Below are 6,892 nucleotides of genomic sequence, written 5' to 3' on the forward strand. Positions count from 1 at the left end.
TTACCCTTAAGTGCAAGACATCAATGTGCTCTTAAGAGAAAGGGAATTTTTGGCAGGAAAGGTAAGAAATTCGAAGCAAGCTCATGCAGGTACATTTTCTTTTGGTTTAGTTAATGAATGCTTTGGTATAGGTCTAATCGCTCCTTCCTGGAGATGATTCTGTCTTATTTCTTTTGTGGGGACTTACTTTGGTTTCTTTAATTAGGATACCTTCACCTGGTATTTTTTGTTTTTATTAATGAATATAGATTAGTTGCATTGTTTTGACTCACCTAAGCTAGCCGTATAGTTAGAAATTCAGCGTGCACACAAGGCGATCTGGTTGAGTTTTACTAGCTAACTGTATCATTGTTGTCTGCATGCTGAAAAGGTTATGGGTATGTACGGAAACTAAATGATGCTCTGTTCATCTGTTGTTGTCGTTGTTTCCACTAGATGATGCTTTGTTCATCTGTTGTCGTTGTTTTCTCCCCGTGAAGGCCTCCCAAATGTCATCTCCTTCCCTTCTCTTGCTGCTCGCTGAAATTGCTCCTGCTGCTACCTTTGCATGGTAAGGTGTCTCCATCTCTACCTATAAATATAATAAATTCAGTATCGGACTACATGTTGTTTATGTATGTCTTTATGTGGGATATATGTATGTCAGTATACAAATATTGTTTGACACCATCTTTTAACCGATTCAGGTGTTCATTCAATCTGAATCGTGTTGTTTTATTTAGCCTATGCCAGCCTATGATTTCCTGTGCAGCAAACTGTAAATAATTATCCTTAACTGATGTCTTTGATCCTGCAGTTGGGTAATGCACTTGGGATCAATTTTTTTCTAATAATTATTAAAATTATGTCTAACTTGGATATGCCTCTTACAGCTGGGTAATAAATTAATGCAACTGAATTCATTTATAGATTAACATTGTTATAGCTTACCTATTTAGTACCTACTCCGACAATTGAGATCGGGATCCCTTTTTGGTAATTGATAATCACTTTGGAAAAAAAGTGGGGATATTGTCACTTAAAAGATACCAAATTTGTGGAGCTTGACCGATCAGGACCAATTCTTTCATTGTACTAAGCCTACTAAATTTATGGGAAACAGCTTGCTTCGCTACAGAGCAATACTTTGTGTACATGATCTCTAGATGCTTGAGTTTCTCCCTTTCAGTTTCCTTGGATGTTGCACTGTATGATTTAGAACTTCATATGTAGATTTGGTCTGCATCATGCCAAGAATTGGTATAATTTTTTGTTAATTTGCTAGGCTCTTTGCAGCAGCAGATTCTAGCTGATATACATATGTCATGCTTGCTTACTGTTTAACATGAATACTTTTTGGTGTGCTTCTTATATCATAGTACTTTGTGTCTAATTATATAAATGAAAGGCCGTGAATTGGGGTAAGACTCTAGACTAAATCTTATAACTTCATTTTAATATTTGTGTAGGTGAGGGAGTTCTGTGAATACACTCCGAGGGCAGGGATCCCATTTCAGTGAAATCATGCTACTATAACTTAAACACGCCAAGAAGATGAGAGATAGTCCTTCGTTGGAGCGATATTTCTTCCAAGGATGGTGGTTGGCATGGATCAGCACCAGTAATACCCTGAATTTTTTGAACTTGGCTCCTCTAGCCTAACTTGATTATGAAAGTTCCAGTCAAATGAATTTATTATGTATTTTTGGCTTGGAGTTGATCCCAAAAAATAAATTTCTTATGCCTATTTTACAAAGAAGAAAGCGTTCAATTATAATTAGCTCTACCCTGCATTTGCCCATACTTTGCCTGGAAGTGATCAATTGGACATCTTGAGCTTGAAACTAGCATACTGATCAAGGAAATACTCTCTCCGTTCCTCAATATAAGTCGTTTTTAGAGATTTCAATACTGACTATATACGGAGCAAAATGAGTGAATCTACACTCCAAAACACGTCTATATACATCTGTATGTTATCCATATTGAAATCTCTAAAAATACTTATATTTGGAAACGAAGGGAGTAGTATATTTCAACACGTATGCAGATTAGAATATGATGAAGAAGAAAACAAGGAACTCAAAGATTATCAGTGAACCGTCACGCAAAAAGTATACTTAGAGATTACAAGATGCACATGTAATTAATAAAGGTTTGCTAGATTCATTTAATAAATTAAATATATATCCAATTTGTTTCCCTCCTGAGATGCACCGGTTCACTCTGAAGTATGTTTATTACAACAAATTATGTTTAGAAAAAGTATTATTTATCTCTCCCTTGCAACGCACGGGTCCTTTTTGCTAGTAATAATAAAGTCCGGATTGAGTCTTCGGGTTCACCGTCGCATCATTTTTATAAAAAGTCCCTGTGGTTTTTGTTAACTAACCCGCGCTACAGTTTTAAGTGGTAAACAGAAGAAAAACGTTTCGTGTATTGGGCTTAGGACTCGGCTTGGCCTTCAAGCGAAAAAATAGCACGGCGGCCTGTCCTCTCCTCTGCGTACGCACAACATCACGGGGTCTTCTTCCTGGGGACGGCACGGCACAGCACCGCCGCCATGAATCCCGCCTCCACGCGCGGCTCGTCTACCTCTCCAGCTACCCTCCAGCAGCGCCGCTGTTGCCCTGTTCTTCCCTTCCTCACCCGCCCAACTCCTCACCCCTAGCCTCCTTTTCCTCAAGGCGGATGTCTCCGATTTGGATAGGATTCGATGGCGTGTTCATGCCACCATGCGCGGCCGGTCTTCCTCTCCAGCTACCGTCCAGCGGCGCCGTCGTTGCCCTGTTCTTCCCCTCCTCACCCGCCCCAACTCCTCACCCCCAGCCTCCTCCGCCTCGAGGCAGACGTCTCCGATTTGGATCTCAAGTACTGGCTCCCCGACACCTCCATCCCCTTCTCTGCCATGGATTTGTATGCTTGCAGATTTGGATTAGAGTGCAACTGAGATGAGGAAGGACAAATCATGAACAGCTCAAGTGAGAGCGAACGGATATGAACACCACAACCCTCTCAGGTTGGATTGCCATATTCTATGCTCATATTCAAAGTATCATCTAATGTTTGGCTAAAGGCTCTATATATAATTTGATCTTTGATTTCTAGATCGCTAACCAAACGTGCCATTTGATTTCAGAGTATCTATTAATTTTTCTTGTTCTTCAGATCTTTGAGAGGTAGTTTGATTTGTCATGGTTTTTGCAGGGGATGTTGGCTGATCAGGATACCCAATACTCAAACAAGCATGCTGAGATGCTCTAGATATGGAAGTTTACCCCCAAGCTTGACCACCAGGTTTTTTTGGTTCATGTTCAATGGGAGGTGAAGAGTGTCGAGCGGGTATCTGATGCAGGTCCAAGGTAAACTCTATTTTGCTTCTTTTATTGTGTTTAGATGAACATGTCAAAGATGCAGATGGACATGATGAAGCCGTGAATTGTCACAAAGGTCACTGAGCTTCTTGGGTTTGACAAACTACCTAACTGCTATTAACCTAAATTTAGTTTCATCTGAACTAAGAGGACCACCTGTGCTTCCTCTAACAGAATTACTCATTTGGTGCTCTTTTGTACTATTTATTTTTGTTCAAATTGGTGTGAGTGTGACCTCTTTGTCAATTTAGATAAGCCTTTCTGTATCACATGGATGTGACCTATAGTATGGTGTAGAAAAGTGATGAAAGGTATTCGTTGGAATTAATTTGGCAGCAATAGTTTATCAAGTTTTTGCCTAGCTAGCTATTTCTAGAATTTCTGCAGTTGTACTTTTCTGCCATCTCCCTCATGTAGATATATATATATATACACTAGCAGACTAGCAAGTAAATTATTTACATCAAAACTGAGATGTATCTATTTATGATGAAGGCATTTTTTTCTTTATATTCAGCAGTACCTCTTGCTGCTATAAAGAAAGTAGGAACATGGTTGATAAATAATCAGATTGTTCTGCCCATTTTTCATTTCACAATCCATTACAACTACTATGTCCTTGCAATCATACCATTACACATAAGCTACCCAGATTTGGAACCCAACCAAAGAACAATCAAGTTTGATTCGTGCTGTTATTGGGCCTTGCTGCGACGCTGATACTTTTGGGCAAAGTTGCGCAGAATCAACTCATGCTTATAAAACAAATTTGTTAACAGATTAAATAGTCCCACCTTGCTTCTTACACATAATTCTATGAAGTTAAAAAAACTAATTCTATCAATTTATATATGCATGTAAGTATGAGAACTAACAAGCAGCCTGAGAATAGTATTGTATTTAGTTTTCTAGAAGGATGCAAAAGTAATATTGGGCTTCTTGTGTATACTGATTGCTAAAGGATGCAATAGTATTTGTATGCTGGGGAAGTGTCATTCCCTCTGTTTACTGATGGACCTCACCCTCTTAAGAGATCTAACCCTTGTCACTGTAAGGAAAAAAGCAAAGAGTATTATGACGCCATAAAGTTTGAATTCAGATAAGTATATGCTGAAGAACACCAGAATTAGTCTTCATGAACCAGCGTTGCCTTGTTGATGATGCTTCACATGTAAGTTTTCTGGTCCTTTGACAAGGTCTTATAATTATTCAGAGGTGATGTCAAATGGTGCGTACCATTTTTTATTTTAATTTTCTTGAATTGTTAAGTTGAGAACTGATGCTTGCATTTCCATGTGGGAAAAAGAGAGGAGAAAGTGATGGATTTGAGCTTTGGCGGAACATTATTACTGTCTAGAAAATTCATGGCAACAGGGCCAATGGTTGAACATATAAATCTTTTTGAAGTAAATTCTTCTATAACTCTCAGTCTCAGTACTACCTTGTTTATTTATACTTAGAGGACCAGAGGGAAAAATCCAAAGCAAAGCCCTACACATGTCTGGGCATCCGGCGCATGGCTGTGATTTGAGCAATTTTAGGCCATTAAGCATCATCTTCATGCAGCTCCTGCCCAAAAGGAGCAACTGCATTTTGTCTATAATGCATCTTTGACTAAAATTCCCGTTTCTATTTTTTGCAGAGCGCTCACAAATTAAACAACCTATGAAATTGCCAGAAGGGACCAGATATCCTTCTTGGTATGTGATTTTAGAAGCGACTTATGTTCAGCTTGCTGTGAATTTTATGATTTATCACTGCTATACTGTTAACTACTTAACTCGATACTAAAACATTGGAGCCGTAGTATGTGCAGAGGAATTTCGGACAGGCTTCATCAATTCAGTAAAGGCTTATGTAGAAACATCTATGACTTCAATAGAGAGTGGATTTGCATTCGAGGAGCAGCTTGAGCAGCTTTGCGCACATGCCTAGACCTACTTTCATGTCGGTGCTGTTGATATGTGTTGTTCTGTGTCAGTCTTTACCTCTAGCGTGTGATGTAATCCATTTCCAAACTTTTTCTAATAGATGTTCATTGAACTTATTGTCATATAAAAGCGCATGTACATTCTCAGCAAAAACAAGAAAGTGTGTGTGCCCGACCTTCTCCCAGTCCGACCTTGACCAGGAAGCACGTCAAACAAAAACGCCAATCTTTACACCAGCATCAAGCCCCTAGAAATAGTCTATCACGTGTATCTTTGCATATCACTGAGATGGAGCCAGAAGATAGTTTTTTTATCAATTTATATCATTGTTGTGTAGAGATAGAAATATTCAGATTAGCAAACATTTAGCTTAAGGTGTGACTGGTAGTTGGTACCCAATTACTCTTGGTCTCACTATTTGATATTTTTGCTGTACACTTTACATCTCTTTTGATTACTAATTTTTTTTATTTCTATTGTTTTTGCTTCCTGTTCTGATGTCAGCTGAAACAAGAACACAAGGCACATCATTTTGCTTCTAACCTCACGCAATTAAGGGAGTTTCTTTCTTTCTTTAAGCATCACCAGATTTTATCTCTTTGTTTCAAGAATATGGTCCTTGGTACTTTTGATTATGTTAAATATTTTTTTGCTACTTGCAAAGTTGTTTAAGTGGTGAATTGTTTTTCAGGTTTCTAAGCATTTTTCTTATGTACCCGTTGCAACGCACGGGCATCTGTGCTATAATAATAAAGCACGGGGTCAGTCTGTCGGGTTCACCGTCGCGTTCTTTTTGCAGAAAGCCCCCTATGGTTTTAAGTAATTAACCTACAGTCCAGTAAAAAAGTGGAAAAAACGCTTCGTAATTCTGCTCCACCCGTGGACACATTTGAAAAAAAAACACCCCGAGTCGAGCGCCCGTGCCTCACACCCTGACCTGGATCCGCCGCCTCCGCACCGTCGGCCCGGATCCTCCGCTGCACTATCCTTCCCGCACCCTGGCCTGCCTCCCCTCCCTCGTGCCCACCTTCATGCGCCGACTGAGTCCTCCGCGCGTGGTTTGCCGACGGCGAGGCCTAGGCCGTCGCGCTCCGGGCCCGCACCGGCCGGCTCGAGCGTGCGCCGTCGACCACGAAGGGCTGCTCAACAGGCTCCTCGCTGCCACGGGCAACGCCCGGGAGGAGGAGGACACGCGGGAGGTGGGGCAGCGTCAGAATCAGCGGCCATCGGATCCAGCCAGTGTAACAGCGACACGGACGTGGAGGCTCTGGCCGGGCCGCCGCGCTTTATGCCCCACCCTTGCTCGTCGATTATCAAGTTGAATCCACACCATTCCCACATATAAATTCCCTCAATCTGGCCAGGCGTGCTGGGGACCTCGATCTCAGTGCAGGCGGGGGCGGCCGGGGGTCGGGACGGCGTGCCTCGATCTGGTTGCGGCGTGCTTGGGATCTCAATCTCGGTGCAGGAGGGGGCTCATGCCTACCTCGACTCCTTGCCACCTGACGGCAATGCTGCTCCTCCGTGCAGACGCTGAGCTTCTCCGGTCGCTAATCCAACTCCTCTTTGCACCCCGGATGCTCCGCCACTGCCCCAACATGTGCTCCT

The 6,892-nt window shown here is 41.6% G+C and overlaps 1 long non-coding RNA gene across 2 annotated transcripts; it reads left to right on the forward strand.

Annotated features, from left to right (window-relative positions):
* The first annotated feature begins 2,436 nt into the window (after positions 1-2,436).
* Positions 2,437-5,463, forward strand: LOC123151665 (uncharacterized). 2 transcript variants are annotated; one of them, XR_006475756.1, is made up of 3 exons: positions 2,437-2,998; positions 3,187-5,053; positions 5,161-5,463. It is a non-coding gene; the product is annotated as an uncharacterized lncRNA (long non-coding RNA). The 2 variants fall into 2 exon arrangements; XR_006475755.1 differs by having other exon boundaries at positions 3,187-5,463.
* The last annotated feature ends 1,429 nt before the right edge of the window (positions 5,464-6,892 follow it).

The sequence above is a fragment of the Triticum aestivum genome, chromosome 7A (assembly GCF_018294505.1).
Source record: "Triticum aestivum cultivar Chinese Spring chromosome 7A, IWGSC CS RefSeq v2.1, whole genome shotgun sequence".
In the NCBI taxonomy this organism is placed as follows: Eukaryota; Viridiplantae; Streptophyta; class Magnoliopsida; order Poales; family Poaceae; genus Triticum; species Triticum aestivum.